This window comes from Bombina bombina, chromosome 1 (genome assembly GCF_027579735.1).
Source record: "Bombina bombina isolate aBomBom1 chromosome 1, aBomBom1.pri, whole genome shotgun sequence".
NCBI lineage: Eukaryota > Metazoa > Chordata > Amphibia > Anura > Bombinatoridae > Bombina > Bombina bombina.
Genome location: NC_069499.1, coordinates 608,352,670 through 608,376,200, shown reverse-complemented (window position 1 = coordinate 608,376,200; position 23,531 = coordinate 608,352,670).

Genomic DNA, 23,531 nt, shown 5'->3' with positions numbered 1-23,531 from the left:
GAATTGAACTGCTGACCCTGATACAGTAGTTGCATAAGATTTACTTGTACATTGGTGAATAGAATAAGCTGCTAGTAATATTTGTTGTGTTTAGCTGGTACAACAATGTGTACACTGGGCCTCAACACTGCCATTAGGGATGGGAAAATGTGTTGAAAGTGTAATTCATTTGGTAGAACAAATAGTCCTGTGGACATTCGTTTTGGGCAATCGAATGTCGATAAGAAGGAAAATCCATTAAAATTTGGTAATCGAATGTTATTTCCGGTTTTCGAATGTTCATAATTAGATCGAATATCCACATTCGAAATTTCCAAATGTAACATTCAGTTTAACAAATATTATTCAGAAGTTAAATAGTTAATGTGGTACAGTATTTAGTAAATTGATACATAATCAATACAAATATATGAATTTGAATGTTTTTATTTCAAATATTGCATAATTCGAATATTACATTTAAAGTCTAGGGCCTAGATTTGGAGTTTGGCGGTAGCCGTGAAAACCAGCGTTAGAGGCTCCTAACGCTGGTTTTAGGCTACCGCTGGTATTTGGAGTCATTCAAAAAAGGGTCTAACGCTCACTTTTCAGCCGCGACTTTTCCATACCGCAGATCCCCTTACGTCAATTGCGTATCCTATCTTTTCAATGGGATCTTTCTAACTCCGGTATTTAGAGTCGTGTCTGAAGTGAGCGTTAGAAATCTAACGACAAAACTCAAGCCGCAGAAAAAAGTCAGTAGTTAAGAGCTTTCTGGTCTAACGCCGGTTTATAAAGCTCTTAACTACTGTGCTCTAAAGTACACTAACACCCATAAACTACCTATGTACCCCTAAACCGAGGCCCCCCCACATCGCCGCCACTCGATTAAATTTTTTTAACCCCTAATCTGCCGACCGCCACCTACGTTATACTTATGTACCCCTATTCTGCTGCCCCTAACACCGCCGGCCCCTATATTATATTTATTAACCCCTAACCTGCAACCCCACAACGTCGCAGCCAGCTACCTACAATAATTAACCCCTAATCTGCCGACCGCAAAGAACCCCCACCTACATTATAGCTATGTACCCGTAATCTGCTGCCCCTAACACCGCCGACCCCTATATTATATTTATTAACCCCTAACCTGCCCCCCACAACGTCGCAGCCAGCTACCTACAATAATTAACCCCTAATCTGCCGACCACAAAGAGCCGCCACCTACATTATAGCTATGTACCCCTAATCTGCTGCCCCTAACACCGCCGACCCCTATATTATATTTATTAACCCATAATCTGCCCCCCTCAACGTCGCCTCCACCTGCCTACACTTATTAACCCCTAATCTGCAGAGCGGACCGCACCACTACTATAATAAAGTTATTAACCCCTAATCCGCCTCACTAACCCTATAATAAATAGTATTAACCCATAATCTGCCCTCCCTAACATCGCCGACACCTAACTTCAATTATTAACCCCTAATCTGCCGACTGGAGCTCACCGCTATTCTAATAAATGTATTAACCCCTAAAGCTAAGTCTAACCCTAACACTAACACCCCCCTAAATTAAATATAATTTTAATCTAACAAAATTAATTAACTCTTCTTAAATAAATTATTCCTATTTAAAGCTTAATACTTACCTGTAAAATAAATCCTAATATAGCTACAATATAAATTATATTTATATTATAGCTATTTTAGGATTAATATTTATTTTACAGGTAACTTTGTATTTATTTTAACCAGGTACAATAGCTATTAAATAGTTAAGAACTATTTAATAGCTAAAATAGTTAAAATAATTACAAATTTACCTGTAAAATAAATCCTAACCTAAGTTACAATTAAACCTAACACTACACTATCAATAAATAAATTAAATACAATTCCTACAAATAAATACAATGAAATAAACTAACTAAAGTACAAAAAATAAAAAAGAACTAAGTTACAAAGAATAAAAAAATATTTACAAACATTAGAAATATATTACAACAATTTTAAACTAATTACACCTACTCTAAGCCCCCTAATAAAATAACAAAGCCCCCCAAAATAAAAAAATGCCCTACCCTATTCTAAATTACTAACGTTCAAAGCTCTTTTACCTTACCAGCCCTGAACAGGGCCCTTTGCGGGGCATGCCCCAAGAAGTTCAGCTCTTTTGCCTGTAAAAAAAAACATACAATACCCCCCCCCAACATTACAACCCACCACCCACATACCCCTAATCTAACCCAAATCCCCCTTAAATAAACCTAACACTAAGCCCCTGAAGATCTCCCTACCTTGACGACTGATTGGATCAGCCAATTGGATTGAACTTGATTCTGATTGGCTGATTCTATCAGCCAATCAGAATATTCCTACCTTAATTCCGATTGGCTGATAGAATCCTATCAGCCAATCGGAATTCGAGGGACGCCATCTTGGATGACGTCATTTAAAGGAACCGTCATTCTTCGTTCAGTCGTCGGCCAGGATGGATGTTCCGCGTCAGAGGTCTTCAGGATGCTGCCGCTTCGCTCCGGATGGATGACGATAGAAGATGCCGCTTGGATGAAGACTTCAATCGGATGGAAGGCCTCTTCTGCCCCGCTTGGATGAAGACTTCTACCGGATGGAGGACCTCTTCTTGCTCCACTTGGATGAAGAATTTGGCTCGGCTGGGTGAAGACGACTCAAGGTAGGGAGATCTTCAGGGGCTTATTGTTAGGTTTATTTAAGGGGGGTTTGGGTTAGATTAGGGGTATGTGGGTGGTGGGTTGTAATGTTGGGGGGGGGGGGTATTGTATGTTTTTTTTTACAGGCAAAAGAGCTGAACTTCTTGGGGCATGCCTCGCAAAGGGCCCTGTTCAGGTCTGGTAAGGTAAAAGAGCTTTGAACTTTAGTAATTTAGAATAGGGTAGGGCATTTTTTTATTTTGGGGGGCTTTGTTATTTTATTAGGGGGCTTAGAGTAGGTGTAATTAGTTTAAAATTGTTGTAATATATTTCTAATGTTTGTAAATATTTTTTTTATTTTTTGTAACTTAGTTCTTTTTTATTTTTTGTACTTTAGTTAGTTTATTTCATTGTATTTATTTGTAGGAATTGTATTTAATTTATTTATTGATAGTGTAGTGTTAGGTTTAATTGTAGATAATTATAGGTATTTTATTTAATTTATTTATTGATAGTGTAGTGTTAGCTTTAATTGTAACTTAGGTTAGGATTTATTTTACAGGTAAATTTGTAATTATTTTAACTATTTTAGCTTTTAAATAGTTCTTAACTATTTAATAGCTATTGTACCTGGTTAAAATAAATACAAAGATACCTGTAAAATAAATATTAATCCTAAAATAGCTATAATATAATTATAATTTATATTGTAGCTATATTAGGATTTATTTTACAGGTAAGTATTTAGCTTTAAATAGGAATAATTTATTTAATAAGAGTTAATTAATTTCGTTAGATTAAAATTATATTTAATTTAGGGGGGTGTTAGTGTTAGGGTTAGACTTAGCTTTAGGGGTTAATACATTTATTAGAATAGCGGTGAGCTCCAGTCGGCAGATTAGGGGTTAATAATTGAAGTTAGGTGTCGGCAATGTTAGGGAGGGCAGATTAGGGGTTAATACTATTTATTATAGGGTTAGTGAGGCGGATTAGGGGTTAATAACTTTATAATAATAGAGGTGCGGTCCGCTCGGCAGATTAGGGGTTAATAAGTGTAGGCAGGTGGAGGCGACGTTGTGGGGGGCAGATTAGGGGTTAATAAAAATAATATAGGGTTCGGCGGTGTTAGGGGCAGCAGATTAGGGGTACATAGGGATAATGTAAGTAGCGGCGGTTTACGGAGTGGCAGATTAGGGGTTAAAAATAATATATAGGGGTCAGCGATAGAGGGGGCGGCATAATAGGGGTTAATAAGTGTAAGGTTAGGGGTGTTTAGACTCGGGGTACATGTTAGAGTGTTAGGTGCAGACGTAGGAAGTGTTTCCCCATAGGAAACAATGGGGCTGCGTTAGGAGCTGAACGCGGCTTTTTTGCAGGTGTTAGGTTTTTTTTCAGCTCAAGCAGCCCCATTGTTTCCTATGGGGGAATCGTGCACGAGCACGTTTTTGAGGCTGGCCGCGTCCGTAAGCAACTCTGGTATCGAGAGTTGAAGTTGCGTTAAATATGCTGTACGCTCCTTTTTTGGAGCCTAACGCAGCCATTCTGTGGACTCTCAATACCAGAGTTATTTTAAAGGTGCGGCCAGAAAAAAGCCAGCGTTAGATACGCGGGTCCTTACCGACAAAACTCTAAATCTAGCCGTTAGAATGTTGTACAAACATTCGAAATTTGAAACAAATAAACAAATTTGTTAACATTTGTTTCATTTTTTGAATGTTGCAAAACATTCGCCCATCCATAGCTGCCGCCTTAAAAGAAAAGCACAGATGAAATATAATACAGTACTCCTACATCAAACATTGCCTTACATACCAATCTTAACAATATACTTAGCCTTTGTTTAAGCACAACCTTAACAAGACCTATCAGCTAAGCTATACTGCCTCCACATCTTAATAATGTAACATACTTTATCTATTCCTAAGTAGGCAGGGAGGGAGATTTTTCAGACACTTATCACTAGCGTTCTACAACTCTCACGACATAGGGCTAGATAATAGTGGCGCACAAACTGTAGCACACAAGCGATATGTTGTAACTAAATGATGTTCCTTTCTTCAACCACCTACCCATTTACTGCAAAACATAAGGTAAAATAATGCCCAAGCAAATACCTAGCTTAATAAATGTCTCACATGACTGAAATATTTAAAAACATTGGAGGAAAATCCACTCTCTCTTGGATAAAACAGTTGGCAGGTATAAACGCTTTGGTCCTTACAAAATTATATCCAGAATAGGCCCTGTTGCTTATCATTTGAAGCAGCCATCATCTGTATGCGTCCATCGAGTTTTCCATATGGAACTTCTGATAAAGGCTGTCTTTAATAGATACTCTAGAAGCCTTCAGAGGCCTCTGTCTCATCTAGTGGATGGATATCATGAATATGAGGTGTCTAAGATTCTAGATTCTTAAAGACAAGGATGGGGTTTAAAGTCCCTGGTGCATTGGAAGGGTTATCCTGTAGCTTAATGTTAATGGGTTTTTGGATTACTCTTTGTACCTCATTGCCTGTCTGTTGCCAAACTTGCCTGTTCCACTATGTCTTTACTTTGCCTTCAGCCACTTCTCCACTACAAAAAACACCAACGTTTGGGAACCCTCCAACTAGAGGCCAATAGCGGATGGTGTACCTCACTACGGTACCTTACGTACACAAAACAACACACCTAGCTGACAAAAACCCTTAAGTTTTTATGTGCTTATTCTGCTCTCCACTTTCCAAATTTCTGCCTCATTCAAAACAGTTCAAGTTATAACCTGCACTTCCCAATTGTGTGCCAGATTGTGGGCAGCTGTTTGTGCACGTTGGGTTTTCCACTCGTATTACAAGTTGAAACGCAAGAGATTGAGCTCAATCTACGCTAGAATGATTATCGTGTCCTCAGAGCTCTAGTTAACTATTTTGCAAAACAAAAAAATACACTACAAAGTACAGTTACACTAATAACACTATCTAATAATGTTTTTTTTTTTTTTTTTAATTGCACACAAAAGTTATTAAAGCTCAAAGATATGAGGTCTCAGGTGTTAAGAAAAAAAAGCAGGCTTTTAACATAGAGATACATATATATACATGTTTAAAGAAGGATATTGATGTATATGTATGTATGTATGTGTTTACATATGTATTTATATGTGTATATAATTATTTGCAAACATATATACACATATAAATACATAAATACATATGTACACATACTGTATATAGGTATATATATATATATAGCATAGTGGAGAAGGAGGGCACTCACAGGATTTGAAATAATCAATATATATATACTATATATATGCTATACTTTGGAGCCCTTTGCAGATAGGTAGAGGAAAACATGTAAAAACATATTTATGTAATATTCATATTTAATAAAGTGTTATGTATAGATATATATTGTACCAAAATGCCATCATGTATATGTGGAAATATGTATTTATGAATACATAAAACATATTTTTCTATGTGAAATACATTGGAATATGAAATATTCATATTTTCATGTCCGGCTAGTGCACTTGAGAATATGTGATTGGGTTTGCGCGCAAAAAGGGTGTTATGTTTTTTTAATAGAAGTTAATGGAGCAAAACAGGTGGAAAAAAACCTAAGACCCTACTCGTGCACACACCTGATCGCATATTCTCATGTGCGCTAACACGCCATGAAAACATGAATATCTCACATATACTGTATATCTTTATATATATAGGTATAGATATGTACAGATATATATATATATATATATATATATATATATATATATATATATATATATATATATATATAGGAATATCTATTTATAGATACTTAGAACATATTCCTCTATTTGAAGAACATTGGAATGTCAAATAGTTAAAACCTTTATTAAAAATGAATATTGCATAAATGTGCTTTTACATGTTTTCACCTACTTAACTGCCAAGGTCTCCAATGCACTTATGTGTATGTCCATATATGTTTATATTTGTATATATGTCTGTAAAAACATATATATGTATCACCCATGTAATGCTATGGAGAGGCATCATACATGACTGCATCTCTCCATAGCAAAACATGGATACATTTCTTCAATAGCAGCAGCTTACCCACTGGTGGTAAAACTACCTTAAAACTACATGAAGCAAAAATAATGACCAATAGGAGGCATCCCTCATGATGCCTCTTAGTGAGGGAGCCAATCAAAGAAGTTAAAACTTATTTTAAACTCTTCTTGGCATTATTAGTTATACAGGCTGCAGGGCTGGCCCTGTATGATGTTCACTGCAGTGATGTGCGGTGTACCCCCAACAGGGCAGGTTTTAATTATAGCTGAACCAGTGCATAGATGAAATAATCAGCTGATGGTGAGATCAGGTTAGTACCCATTGTGTTATTTCACTAATTATTTCACCTGTGCACTGGTTCAGCTATAATGAAAACCTTGTCTGTTGGGGGTACTTGGGGACCACGGTTAAGATACATTGCACTAAAGCACTTGACTACAATATATACATAAATACTTAAGGCCTAGATTTAGAGTTGGGCGGTAGCCGTCAAAACCAGCGTTAGAGGCTCCTAACGCTGGTTTTGGGCTACCGCCGGTATTTAGAGTCAGTCATTAAAGGGTCTAACGCTCACTTTCCAGCCGCGACTTTTCCATACCGCAGATCCCCTTACGTCATTTGCGTATCCTATCTTTTCAATGGGATCTTTCTAACGCCGGTATTTAGAGTCGTGTCTGAAGTGAGCGTTAGAAATCTAACGACAAAACTCCAGCCGCAGAAAAAAGTCAGTAGTTAAGAGCTTTCTGGGCTAACGCCGGTTTATAAAGCTCTTAACTACTGTGCTCTAAAGTACACTAACACCCATAAACTACCTATGTACCCCTAAACCGAGGTCCCCCCACATCGCCGCCACTCGATTAAATTTTTTTAACCCCTAATCTGCCGACCGCCACCTACGTTATACTTATGTACCCCTAATTTGCTGCCCCTAACACCGCCGACCCTATATTATATTTATTAACCCCTAACCTGCCCCCTACAACGTCGCCGCCAGCTACCTACAATAATTAACCCCTAATCTGCCGCCCACAAAGCGCCGCCACCTACGTTATCCTTATTTACCCCTAATCTGCTGCCCCTAACACCGCCGACCCCTATATTATATTTATTAACCCCTAATATGCCCCCCTCAACGTCGCCTCCACCTGCCTACACTTATTAACCCCTAATCTGCCGAGCGGACCGCACCGCTACTATAATAAAGTTATTAACCCCTAATCCGCCTCACTCCCGCCTCAATAACCCTATAATAAATAGTATTAACCCCTAATCTGCCCTCCCTAACATCGTCGACACCTAACTTCAATTATTAACCGCTAATCTGCCGACCGAATCTCGCCGCTACTGTAATAAATGGATTAACCCCTAAAGCTAAGTCTAACCCTAACACTAACACCCCCCTAAGTTAAATATAATTTAAATCTAACTAAATAAATTAACTCTTATTAAATAAATTATTCCTATTTAAAGCTAAATACTTACCTGTAAAATAAACCCTAATATAGCTACAATATAAATAATAATTATATTATAGCTATTTTAGGATTTATATTTATTTTACAGGTAACTTTGTATTTATTTTAACCAGGTACAATAGCTATTAAATAGTTAAGAACTATTTAATAGCTAAAATAGTTAAAATTATTACAAAATTACCTGTAAAATAAATCCTAACCTAAGTTACAATTAAACCTAACACTACACTATCAATAAATTAATTAAATACAATATCTACAAATAAATACAATGAAATAAACTAACTAAAGTACAAAAAATAAAAAAGAACTAAGTTACAAAAAATAAAAAAATATTTACAAACATTAGAAAAATATTACAACAATTTTAAACTAATTACACCTACTCTAAGCCCCCTAATAAAATAACAAAGACCCCCAAAATAAAAAAATGCCCTACCCTATTCTAAATTAAAAAAGTTCAAAGCTCTTTTACCTTACCAGCCCTGAACAGGGCCCTTTGCGGGGCATGCCCCAAAGAATTCAGCTCTTTTGCCTGTAAAAAAACCACATACAATACCCCCCCCCAACATTACAACCCACCACCCACATACCCCTAATCTAACCCAAACCCCCCTTAAATAAACCTAACACTAAGCCCCTGAAGATCTTCCTACCTTATCTTCACCTCGCCGGGTATCACACTGATCCGTCCTGGCTCCGATGTCTTGATCCAAGCCCAAGCGGGGGGCTGAAGATGTCCATGATCCGGATGAAGTCTTCATCCAAGCGGGAGCTGAAGAGGTCCATGATCCGGCTGAAGTCTTCTATCAAGCGGCATCTTCAATCTTCTTTCTTCCGGATCCATGTTCATCCCGCCGGCGCGGAACATCCATCTTCACCGACGACTTCCCGACGAATGACGGTTCCTTTATGGGACGTCATCCAAGATGGCGTCCCTCGAATTCCGATTGGCTGATAGGATTCTATCAGCCAATCGGAATTAAGGTAGGAAAATTCTGATTGGCTGATGGAATCAGCCAATCAGAATCAAGTTCAATCCGATTGGCTGATCCGATCAGCCAATCAGATTTAGCTCGCATTCTATTGGCTGTTCCGATCAGCCAATCGGATTGAACTTGATTCTGATTGGCTGATTCCATCAGCCAATCACAATTTTCCTACCTTAATTCCGATTGGCTGATAGAATCCTATCAGCCAATCGGAATTCGAGGGACGCCATCTTGGATGACGTCCCTTAAAGGAACCATCATTCGTCGGGAAGTCGTCGGTGACGATGGATGTTCCGCGTCGGTGGGATGAACATGGATCCGGAAGAAAGAAGATTGAAGATGCCGCTTGATAGAAGACTTCAGCCGGATCATGGACCTCTTCAGCTCCCGCTTGGATGAAGACTTCAGCCGGATCATGGACATCTTCAGCCCCCTGCTTGGGCTTGGATCAAGACATCAGAGCCAGGACGGATCGGTGTGATACCCGGCGAGGTGAAGATAAGGTAGGAAGATCTTCAGGGGCTTAGTGTTAGGTTTATTTAAGGGGGGTTTGGGTTAGATTAGGGGTATGTGGGTGGTGGGTTGTAATGTTGGGGGGGGGTATTGTATGTGGTTTTTTTACAGGCAAAAGAGCTGAATTCTTTGGGGCATGCCCCGCAAAGGGCCCTGTTCAGGGCTGGTAAGGTAAAGAGCTTTGAACTTTTTTAATTTAGAATAGGGTAGGGCATTTTTTTATTTTGAGGGTCTTTGTTATTTTATTAGGGGGCTTAGAGTAGGTGTAATTAGTTTAAAATTGTTGTAATATTTTTCTAATGTTTGTAAATATTTTTTTATTTTTTGTAACTTAGTTCTTTTTTATTTTTTGTACTTTAGTTAGTTTATTTCATTGTGTTTATTTGTAGATATTGTATTTAATTAATTTATTGATAGCGTAGTGTTAGGTTTAATTGTAGATTATTGTAGGTATTTTATTTAACTAATGTATTGATCGTGTAGTGTTAGGTTTAATTGTAACTTAGGTTAGGATTTATTTTACAGGTAATTTTGTAATTATTTTAACTATTTTAGCTATTAAATAGTAAATAACTATTTAATAGCTATTGTACATGGTTAAAATAAATACAAAGTTACCTGTAAAATAAATATAAATCCTAAAATAGCTATAATATAATTATTATTTATATTGTAGCTATATTAGGGGTTATTTTACAGGTAAGTATTTAGCTTTAAATAGGAATAATTTATTTAATAAGAGTTAATTTATTTCGTTAGATTTAAATTATATTTAACTTAGGGGGGTGTTAGTGTTAGGGTTAGACTTAGCTTTAGGGGTTAATCCATTTATTACAGTAGCGGCGAGATTCGGTCGGCAGATTAGGGGTTAATAATTGAAGTTAGGTGTCGGCGATGTTAGGGAGGGCAGATTAGGGGTTAATACTATTTATTATAGGGTTATTGAAGCGGGAGTGAGGCGGATTAGGGGTTAATAACTTTATTATAGTAGCGGTGCGGTCCGCTCGGCAGATTAGGGGTTAATAAGTGTAGGCAGGTGGAGGCGACGTTGAGGGGGGCAGATTAGGGGTTAATAAATATAATATAGGGGTCGGCGGTGTTAGGGGCAGCAGATTAGGGGTACATAGGGATAATGTAAGTAGCGGCGGTTTACGGAGCGGCAGATTAGGGGTTAAAATTTTTTTGCAGTGTCAGCGATAGCGGGAGCGGCAGATTAGAGGTTAATAAGTGTAAGGTTAGGGGTGTTTAGACTCGGGGTACATGTTAGAGTGTTAGGTGCAAACGTAGGAAGTGTTTCCCCATAGGAAACAATGGGGCTGCGTTAGGAGCTGAACGCGGCTTTTTTGCAGGTGTTAGGTTTTTTTTCAGCTCAAACAGCCCCATTTTTTTCTATGGGGGAATCGTGCACGAGCACGTTTTTTAAGCTGGCCGCGTCCGTAAGCACTGCTGGTATCTAGAGTTGCAGTGGCGTTAAATTATGCTCTACACTCCCTTTTTGGAGCCTAACGCACTGAAAACCCAGCCATTCTCTGAACTCTAAATACCAGCAGTATTTAAAAGGTGCGGGGGAAAAAAAGCATGCGTAGCTAACGCACCCCTTTGGCCGCAGAACTCTAAATCTAGATGTAAGTCAGCCTGTTAACTACTTAAAGGCTTAGTACGCTGACACAACCAGGGGCATCTGCAAACATTGGGGGAGGGGGTAAATTAAAGTGATGGTCAATTTTACACTATTGCTCATTACAATTCGAATCCACATGTATCTTTAATCAAAATCACATATATTAACTGTACCTAATGTTATTTCAAAATATATATATACTTATTTTATGTGCTTACTCCTTACGATCATTGCTCCTCCCCATGACTAACTTCCTTGAATTTGCTTCCTCCCGGCGACAGATCTACCCTCCCCTCCCCACGTCACTGCCATGGCATTACAGCCTTCATTACGCTGTACACGCATGCGTTAGAAATCTGTATTCAATACATTGACAGAGGTTAGGATGCGATTCCAGAGCTAGGGCATGCGCAGAATTGAATAAGCGTGTATTGACTTAGAGCTGATTCCCCGAGTGGCCTGTACTGTCATTGGAGAATACAAACACGTGACCGCTGAAAAAACAATGGCGGACGATCGACGGGAGGAGGATGGATATTAGTAAGGTAGGAAAATAATATAAGATATCGCACAAAGTATAATGAATATTGCGAAATGATGAATGAAAGTCACATTATTTTTGTAGTTCTATTAGGATCGCACGATGTAGTTAGTCATACTTGACCATCACTTTAAAAAAAATTCTCCAAGTATAATAATGTCAGACTTGTTGTCAGTGCAATGCTCTCGATGGAATAAGGAATTGGTAACTAGAGAATTTAGTTGTGCTGTCATACTTAGGCCTAGGGAAATATGCTGCTCAAAGCCTTGTGTACTCAACAATGAACTCCAGAGACAGTGTCAATAGGACCACCACACATGACACTGACAGTAGTTAACTTACCGGCATGAGGTGTCCTCCATCTAATTCATAACAGCATTATTATTATTATTATTGAACATGTGCTTGTATGTAACTATGTGTTTAACCATGTGTGTAGTCCCTTTGTATGTGCACTACTGTACCTTTCCCAAGAAGGGCACAGCTATTGCTATGTATGTCTCTCCTGATTGGATTGTGAGCTGTGTCATTCTCAGCAGATGTTATGCATTGCAGTTCCTAAGTAAGTTTGTTTTTAAAGGGTCATTCTCTAAATAAAATTGAGCATACATGTTTTGCATTACTGAGCCTAGCATACAATGAATTTAACCAAACAAATTAATTAAACACATAGGTAAAATCCCACTTGAGAGCTGCAGACATTTGCAGCTCCTGAGCAGAACACCAATTGTGATTGGTGACTACATATGACTGCTGTACACATAAAAAAATAAAGCCCCCCCCCCAAAAAAAAAAAACCCACCTGATATGTATTTTCCAATATACATACACATTTTGAATACTTCAAAATATGTAAATACTCCAGGATTAAACAAATTTCTACAGTTATGTCAATCTGTAAGTAGCACAATGGTTATTTATTATGGTTATCAGCACATGCACTGTGCATTTTGTGACCTTCAGCTGCTCCCTCCATATAGACAGCAGATAGTAACCCAGTGGTGGAGTCAGTTCAGGGCATGATAACAAAGTAACAGTCAAACAATTCAACAGAGAGCTGGGCAGCCAAAGGTTCAAGTTCTACATTTAGTTCCCCCATGCCAGTTTTCCTCTCAAATATTTAACGTTTTGACTCCAAGACAAGACTACAAAACGTCCTATCTGGTAACCAAGCTTGTTAAGCTGTCTGCCTTACACTCTAAGCTACCAGACTGCTAAACATTAATCAATGCACATGATACAAACATCAATATTTTGAGGGCAATAAACTTTATGATCCAATGACATAAAAAGAGATCTCACTGACTTTGTTTTCTTACAACATTGCTATGATTCACTTTTCAAATGTAGTGAGTGGACCCTGCGCTAATTAACAAAACAACTCTAGCTCCCCTCAGGAGGTCCCCTAGTGGACCCAATAACAAATAGTAAATATAGTGAGGAGGCGAGCGCCACAAAGGCTGAGGTGATGGAATTATAGATGAGAACAATAAAATAGTATGTAGTTTACATATATATATGGTTTAATACATAACAAGGAAAAATACAATAGTAAGATAAAAATACAATATAAATCATGGATCCATGTAACAATAGATATATAAAATCAAATAAAATCAATTAAAAACATATATAATATGAACAACAAGAACGTACAGGAAAAATGTCCAAATTCACAGTCCTATAAAGTCATATCCTAAATATCCGTGATTGTTTAAGATAAAAATAGAATGGCAATTGATGAATCACAAGTGAAAAAATGTGAAAGAAAAATGTGAATACTGTAAAAATTAAAAATGTCAATAAAAATTAAATTAAAAACATCTATGAGGTGATGACAAAGTGATAAACCAATGTGAAAAAAGCTGTGACAGTGGTGAGTAAATGTGGTGGTAAATTCTTTAATCCATAAAAGTCTGTGTGAATCACCAAAAATGTGTTAAAAAAATATCCTAAAAACCTGTGGAAGAAAATAAACAATGCTGCAAAATATGTTCCCAAAATGAAATCAGATATAGGTAGTAAACTTACTTTGGTTAAGTCGACGCGTTTTGGCCTCTGTATAGGTCTTTATCAAGACAGGGTTGCAGTCCCATACAGCATTACCACTCCCCGTAGAATTCCGTTCCCGCTCATTCCTCAAGTGGAGATGGAGCTTCTACATAAGAAGAATATGGGGGTTATTGAAGAGGTTGTTGAAGCAATTGACTGGTGTGCCCCCATTGTGCCTGTTGCAAATAAAAACGGGAAGGTACGCATATGCGTAGACTTGAAAAGGCTGAATGAGGCGGTGAAGAGAGAGAGAGATATGTGCTGCCGACACTTGAAGACATAGCTCCGAAATTGGCTGGGGCGAAGATCTTCTCTACATTGGATGCTTCTAGCGGCTTCTGGCAGATACCTCTAGATCCAAACTGCCGCAAACTGACTACCTTCATTACACCAGTAGGTCGGTTTTGCTTCTGCAGACCCCCTTCGGGATATCCTCTGCTCCTGAAATCTTCCAAAGAGAAATGAGTTCTCTTCTAAGAGACCACATGGGCACGGCAGTAGTCATGGACGACATCTTAGTGTATGGGTCTACATTGGAGGAACATGATCAGCGATTGAGCTGTGTGCTGCAGACTATCAGAGAGTCCGGGCTGAAGCTAAACAAGAGAAATGCCATTTTAGGAAAGCTGAGTTATGTTACTTTGGGAATATCATCAATGGGGATGGCATCAAGCCAGACCCCTAGAAAATGTGTGCTATTGAACAGATAAAAAGTCATTCTGATGTACATGAGCTGAGACAAATATTGGGCCTTGTAAATTATGTGGGCAGGTTCCTTCCAGATTTATCCACAATACTACACCCTATCACAGAGTTGCTAAAGAAAGATGTAGCCTGGGTCTGGGGACCTTCACAAGAAGAATCTTTTATGCAGGTCAAGTCCCTGCTGGGGTCTGCCCCAGTGTTGGGGTTCTACGACCCTTTCAAAAAGACTGTGGTTAGTGCTGATGCGAGCAGTTATGGATTAGGGGCCGACCTCCTGCAGCTGAATGAAAACAAACTACAGCCCATCGCTACTGTTCCCGCACACTGATGGCTGCTGAGTCAAAATACGCCCAAATTGAGAAAGAGTGTCTGGCAGCAGTTTGGGCCTGTGAGCGCTTTCAGCGTTACCTAGTGGGTTTAGAGAAATTTAGTCTGGAGACTGATCATAAACCACTAGTTCCTCTAATCAACTCCTATGATATTGACAAAACACCCCTAAGATGCCAGAGACTTCTAATGAGGCTGCCCAGGTTCAACGTTCAGGCAGTGCATGTGCCGGGGAAACAACTGGTTGTGGCGGATACACTGTCCAAGCTCCCGCTGGCTGCTGCTAAAGAGTCTTCAACGGAATCGGAAGTGAAAGTGTATGTAGATTCAGTTCTGGCCTCTAAGTCCATTTCTTCAGGGAAACTAGAACAAATAAAGAAAGAGACATATTTAGATACAGACCTTCAAGAACTTATAAAGTACATAAAAGAAGGTTGGCCCGAGAGTCGGCAGCCTGGATGTCTTTAAGTTCTTACCAGTCAGAGAGGTCGCAGCTCACAGAGCTGGATCGGTTGGTGCTGTTCCAGGACCATATTGTTATTCCTGTCAGCATGAGGCAGGAGATGTTAAACAGGATTCACAATGGCCACTTAGGCATTACAAGGTGCAGAGAAAGGGCAGCTACGGCAGTATGGTGGCCTGGGATCAGTTCCGACATTGCAAGTCATGTGTCTAAATGTGCCTTTTGCTGGGAACACCGGCCTACTCAGGGAAGGGAGCCCTTGATTTCTACTCTGCTGCCTGCAGGCCCGTGGCAGAAAATAGCTGCTGATTTGTGCGAACTGCACGGGAAAAAGTTCCTATTCCTGATCGACTACTATTCCAGGTATTTGGAAATTGCACCTTTGAATGAAATCACAAGTCAAACCGTTATCACTCGTCTCAAGAGCTTGTTCGCATACCAATGGAGTTGGTGAGTGATAACGGAATGCAGTTCGCTTCAACAGAGTTCAGTTCTTTCAGCAGAGAATATGATTTTATACATTCCACGTCAAGTCCACGTTCAAACAAAACAACAAAACAACAAAATTAATTTTGAAGCAATCTGAGCCGTACCTGGCCCTCTTGTCCTATAGGGCGACTCCCATTCAAGCCACGGGGTTTAGCCCGGCAAAGCTGATGTTAGGATGCCAGATTCGCACCACCTTACCCTCTGTGGGTGTCTTCCAGCCAACTAGCTCTATTCCTCGGGAAGAAGTCCTTAGGAGGGATGAAGAGGCAAAAAGGGGCTATCGATTCTTCTACGACAGGAGACATTCTGTAAGGCCCTTGCAGGAGCTGAATACGAGGCAAAGTGTCAGAATTAAACTGGATGATGAGAAGAAACGGAAGACGTCTGCTCTCCAGAACCAAGGTCTTATGTAGTCCTTACTGATGGAGGGACAGTTACACGCCGTAATCGAAAACATCTTCAGCCTGTACCTGAGAGTTTGGAACTAGATGCCTCAATACCACCGCCGGTGGGATCCCCTGTTTTAAAAGGGGTGCCTTCCCCTCAGCAAGATCACAGCAGGGATATGTCTTTGCCTCCAGCGGACTCTCAATCACTTTCTTCTGTATCAGAGGACAGTTCATGTAGAGTTACATCAAGCGGAAGAGTGGTGAATCTTCCGGCCCGATATCAGGATTAACTTTAGTTAGAACAGTGACTGGAAGTATGGGCAGAATAATCCCATGGTCACTTTGGGCTAGGGTAGTCTATCCCGATGTTCAAGTCAGGATGTAATTCATGTTGTTTATATTTTCTGTAACTTGTTATTTGTTATATACTATACAAAACTGTTGTTGTATACCTTGTTATTTGTTATATTCAAATGAAAAAAAAAATGTATGCTTCGTCCTTTGAAAAGGGGGAAGATGTGATGAGAGTGGGAAGTGACGTCACCAGATAGGGGGCGGGGCTTAGGTCCGTTCGTCTGTGTCGCAGTTACTTAGTGAAATCAATGCTACCAGATGTATATTTCCATGCTCTACAATAAAATAGAGTTGTACCATCTTTGCTGTGTCCTGCATGTGTCCTGCATCTCATGACAGGACAGTCTAGTCAAAATTAAACTTTTGTGATTCAGAGAGCGAATACAATTTTAAACAACTTTCCAATTCACTTTTATCATCAAATTTGCTTTGCTATCTTGGTATTCTTTGTTGAAAGTTAAACCTTTGTAGGCTCATATGCTAATTTTAAAACCTTGAAGGCCGCCCCTTATTTCAATGCATTTGGCAGTATTTCACAGCTAGAGGGCATAAGTTCATGTGTGCCATACAGATAAAATTGTGACTATGCCCGTGGATTTACAAGTGAGAGGGCACTTATTGACTAAATGCAAGTCTGTCAAAAGAACTGAAAAAAGTGGGCAGTCTGCAAAGGCTTAGATACAAGGTAATCACAGATGCAAAAAGTATATTAATATAACCGTGTTGGTTATGCAAAACAGGGGAGTCCTTCTCTTTCGCCTAGATTTAGAGTTCTGCGGCCAAAGGGGTGCGTTAGCTACGCATGCTTTTTTCTGGCCGCACCTTTTAAATACCGTTGGTATTTAGAGTTCACAGAATGGCTGCGTTAGGCTCCAAAAAAGGAGCGTAGAGCATATTTACTGCAACTTCAACTTTCGATACCAGCGGTGCTTACGGACGCGGCCAGCTTCAAAAACGTGCTCGTGCACGATTCCCCCATAGAAAACAATGGGGCTGTTTGAGCTGAAAAAAAACCTAACACCTGCAAAAAAGCCGCGTTCAGCTCCTAACGCAGCCCCATTGTTTTCTATGGGGAAACACTTCCTACGTCTGCACCTAACACTCTAACATGTACCCCGAGTCTAAACACCCCTGACCTTACACTTATTAACCCCTAATCTGCCGCCCCCGCTATCGCTGACTCCCCGCCACCTACATTATCCCTATGTACCCCTAATCTGCTGCCCTAACATCGCCGACCCCTATATTATATTTATTAACCCCTAATTTGACGCCCCCAACGTCGCCTCCACCTAACTACACTTATTAACCCCTAATCTGCCGACCGGACCTGAGCGCTACTATAATAAATGTATTAACCCCTAATCCGCCTTACTCCCGCCTCAATAACCCTATAATAAATAGTATTAACCCCTAATCTGCCCTCCCTAACATTGCCGACACCTAACTTCAAGTATTAACCCCTAATCTGCCGACAGGAGCTCACCGCTACTCTAATAAATTTATTAACCCCTAAAGCTAAGTCTAACTTTAACCCTAACACCCCCCTAAATTAAATATAATTTAAATCTAACGAAATAAATTAACTCTTATTAAATAAATTATTCCTATTTAAAGCTAAATACTTACCTGTAAAATAAACCCTAATATAGCTACAATATAAATTATAATTATATTATAGCTATTTTAGGATTTATATTTATGTGTGCAGATGACTATTACTGTGCATAATTATTAGGCAACTTAACAAAAAACAAATATATACCCATTTCAATTATTTATTTTTACCAGTGAAACCAATATAACATCTCAACATTCACAAATATACATTTCTGACATTCAAAAACAAAACAAAAACAAATCAGTGACCAATATAGCCACCTTTCTTTGCAAGGACACTCAAAAGCCTGCCATCCATGGATTCTGTCAGTGTTTTGATCTGTTCACCATCAACATTGCATGCAGCAGCAACCACAGCCTCCCAGACACTGTTCAGAGAGGTGTACTGTTTTCCCTCCTTGTAAATCTCACATTTGATGATGGACCACAGGTTCTCAATGGGGTTCAGATCAGGTGAACAAGGAGGCCATGTCATTAGATTTTCTTCTTTTATACCCTTTCTTGCCAGCCACGCTGTGGAGTACTTCGAAGTGTGTGATGGAGCATTGTCCTGCATGAAAATCATGTTTTTCTTGAAGGATGCAGACTTCTTCCTGTACCACTGCTTGAAGAAGGTGTCTTCCAGAAACTGGCAGTAGGACTGGGAGTTGAGCTTGACTCCATCCTCAACCCGAAAAGGCCCCACAAGCTCATCTTTGATGATACCAGCCCAAACCAGTACTCCACCTCCACCTTGCTGGCGTCTGAGTCGGACTGGAGCTCTCTGCCCTTTACCAATCCAGCCACGGGCCCATCCATCTGGCCCATCAAGACTCACTCTCATTTCATCAGTCCATAAAACCTTAGAAAAATCAGTCTTGAGATATTTCTTGGCCCAGTCTTGACATTTCAGCTTGTGTCTCTTGTTCAGTGGTGGTCGTCTTTCAGCCTTTCTTACCTTGGCCATGTCTCTGAGTATTGCACACCTTGCGCTTTTGGGCACTCCAGTGATGTTGCAGCTCTGAAATATGGCCAAACTGGTGGCAAGTGGCATCTTGGCAGCTGCACGCTTGACTTTTCTCAGTTCATGGGCAGTTATTTTGCGTCTTGGTTTTTCCACACGCTTCTTGCGACCCTGTTGACTATTTTGAATGAAACGCTTGATTGTTCGATGATCACGCTTCAGAAGCTTTGCAATTTTAAGAGTGCTGCATCCATCGGCAAGATATCTCACTATTTTTGACTTTTCTGAGCCTGTCAAGTCCCTCTTTTGACCCATTTTGCCAAAGGAAAGGAAGTTGCCTAATAATTATGCACACCTGATATAGGGTGTTGATGTCATTAGACCACACCCCTTCTCATTACAGAGATGCACATCACCTAATATGCTTAATTGGTAGTAGGCTTTCGAGCCTATACAGCTTGGAGTAAGACAACATGCATAAAGAGGATGATGTGGTCAAAATACTAATTTGCCTAATAATTCTGCACTCCCTGTACACTATCAATAAATAAATTAAATACAATTCCTACAAATAAATACAATTAAATAAACTAACTAAAGTACAAAAAATAAAAAAGAACTAAGTTACAAAAAATAAAAAAATATTTACAAACATTAGAAAAAAATTACAACAATTTTAAACTAATTACACCTACTCTAAGCCCCCTAATAAAATAACAAAGACCCCCAAAATAAAAAAATGCCCTACCCTATTCTAAATTACAAAAGTTCAAAGCTCTTTTACCTTACCAGCCCTTAAAAGGACCTTTTGTGGGGCATGCCCCAAAGAATTCAGCTCTTTTGCCTGTAAAAAAAAACATACAATACTCCCCCAACATTACAACCCACCACCCACATACCCCTAATCTAACCCAAACCCCCCTTAAATAAACCTAACACTAAGCCCCTGAAGATCTTCCTACCTTATCTTTACCTCGCCGGGTATCACACCGATCCGTCCTGGCTCCGATGTCTTGATCCAAGCCCAAGCGGGGGGCTGAAGATGTCCATGATCCAGCTGAAGTCTTCATCCAAGCGGGAGCTGAAGAGGTCCATGATCCGGCTGAAGTCTTCTATCAACGGCATATTCAATCTTCTTTCTTCCGGATCCATGTTCATCCCGCCGATGCGGAACATCCATCTTCACCGACGACTTCCCGACGAATGACGGTTCCTTTAAGGGATGTTATCCAAGATGGCGTCCCTCGAATTCTGATTGGCTGATAGGATTCTATCAGCCAATCGGAATTAAGGTAGGAAAATTCTGATTGGCTGATGGAATCAGCCAATCAGAATCAAGTTCAATCCGATTGGCTGATTCAATCAGCCAATCAGATTGATCTTGCATTCTATTGGCTGTTCTGATCAGCCAATAGAATGTGAGCTCAATCTGATTGGCTGATCGGATCAGCCAATCGGATTGAACTTGATTCTGATTGGCTGATTCTATCAGCCAATCAGAACTTTCCTACCTTAATTCCGATTGGCTGATAGAATCCTATCAGCCAATCGGAATTCGAGGGACGCCATCTTGAATGACGTCCCTCAAAGGAACCGTCATTCGTCGGGAAGTCGTCGGTGAAGATGGATGTTCCGCGTCGGCGGGATGAACATGGATCCGGAAGAAAGAAGATTGAAGATGCCATTGATAGAAGACTTCAGCCGGATCATGGACCTCTTCAGCTCCCACTTGGATGAAGACTTCAGCCGGATCATGGACATCTTCAGCCCCCTGCTTGGGCTTGGATCAAGACATCGGAGCCAGGACGGATCGGTGTGATACCCGGCGAGGTGAAGATAAGGTAGGAAGATCTTCAGGGGCTTATTGTTAGGTTTATTTAAAGGGGTTTTGGGTTAGATTAGGGGTATGTGGGTGGTGGGTTGTAATGTTGGGGGGGGTATTGTATGGTTTTTTTTACAGGCAAAAGAGCTGAATTCTTTGGGGCATGCCCCACAAAAGGTCCTTTTAAGGGCTGGTAAGATAAAAGAGCTTTGAACTTTTTTAATTTAGAATAGGGTAGGGCATTTTTTATTTTGGAGGGCTTTGTTATTTTATTAGGGGGCTTAGAGTAGGTGTAATTAGTTTAAAATTGTTGTAATTTTTTTCTAATGTTTGTAAATATTTTTTTAAAATTTTTGTAACTTAGTTCTTTTTTATTTTTTGTACTTTAGTTAGTTTATTTAATTGTATTTATTTGTAGGAATTGTATTTAATTAATTTATTGATAGTGTAGTGTTAGGTTTAATTGTAGATAATTGTAGGTATTTTATTTAATTTATTTATTGATAGTGTAGTGTTAGGTTTAATTGTAACTTAGGTTAGGATTTATTTTACAGGTAATTTTGTAATTATTTTAACTATTTTAGCTATTAAATAGTTCTTAACTATTTAATAGCTATTGTACCTGGTTAAAATAAATACAAAGTTACCTGTAAAATAAATATAAATCCTAAAATAGCTATAATATAATTATAATTTATATTGTAGCTATATTAGGGTTTATTTTACAGGTAAGTATTTAGCTTTAAATAGGAATAATTTATTTAATAAGAGTTAATTTATTTCGTTAGATTTAAATTATATTTAACTTAGGGGGGTGTTAGTGTTAGGGTTAGACTTAGCTTTAGGGGTTAATCCATTTATTACAGTAGCGGCGAGATTCGGTCGGCAGATTAGGGGTTAATAATTGAAGTTAGGTGTCGGCGATGTTAGGGAGGGCAGATTAGGGGTTAATACTATTTATTATAGGGTTATTGAGGCGGGAGTGAGGCGGATTAGGGGTTAATAACTTTATTATAGTAGCGTGCGGTCCGCTCGGCAGATTAGGGGTTAATAAGTGTAGGCAGGTGGAGGCGACGTTGAGGGGGGCAGATTAGGGGTTAATAAATATAATATAGGGGTCGGCGGTGTTAGGGGCAGCAGATTAGGGGTACATAAGGATAACGTAGGTGGCGGCGCTTTGCGGTCGGCAGATTAGGGGTTAATTATTGTAGGTAGCTGGCGGCGACGTTGTGGGGGGCAGGTTATGGGTTAATAAATATAATATAGGGGTCGGCGGTGTTAGGGGCAGCAGATTAGGGGTACATAAGTATAACGTAAGTGGCGGTCGGCAGATTAGGGGTTAAAAAAATGTAATCGAGTGGCGGCGATGTGGGGGGACCTCGGTTTAGGGGTACATAGGTAGTTTATGGGTGTTAGTGTACTTTAGAGCACAGTAGTTAAGAGCTTTATAAACCGGCGTTAGCCCAGAAAGCTCTTAACTACTGACTTTTTTCTGCGGCTGGAGTTTTGTCGTTATATTTCTAACGCTCACTTCAGCCACGACTCTAAATACCGGCGTTAGAAAGATCCCATTGAAAAGATAGGATACGCAATTGACGTAAGGGGATCTGCGGTATGGAAAAGTTGCGGCTGCAAAGTGAGCGTTAGACCCTTTCCTGACTGACTCCAAATACTGGCGGTAGCCCAAAACCAGCGTTAGGAGCCTCTAACGCTGGTTTTTACGGCTACCGCCCAACTCTAAATCTAGGCCTTTCTCTTTTATTGTGCATGCATACATTAGTTACGCTTAAAACCAATGAGAAAAAAAAAATCTCTTTTTCTTTATATGCTTTAATGTACACACATATCTTACACACTTATCATCTATTTATCTCCTTTACTAAATCTTCTTTTAAGAAAACTAAATATAAATTATTTAAGGGACCTTAAAAGTAATTAAAAATGTATCATGTAAATGCAGGCTTCCTTCTGAGGATGAATTAAATGCCTCTGAGATAAATTCTGTATTTTTACGTTTGAAAGCAAAGCAGTGATTTTCACAGTACTAAAAGAGTGCACTCCAGTGAATTACTTCTGTAATGGGCCAGATTACGAGTGGAGCACTAATGTTCGTGCAAGCGATAAGGGATTTATCACTGGTGTTAACGATCATCGGGTTTACTACTAGTATTACTAGTTTAAAATAAACACGATTGCTTGAGCACAATCGCGACTTACGCTAGAAGGATTACTGTGTCCTCAGAACTCTGGTTAACTGTTTTTGCACAAAACACCTACACTACAAAGTACACTTACACTCATAATAACACCATCTAATAAACAATTATTAAAAAAAAAAACATTGCACACAAAAGTTATAAAGGCTCCAAGATGAGATCTCAGGTAGACAAAGGGCTTTAACCTAGAGATACATACATACACATGTCTAATGATGTATATGTGTTTATGTATTTATATGTGTTTATATGTATTTACAGTACACATATATAGACATATATACTGTATATACAACCCCAATTGTAATA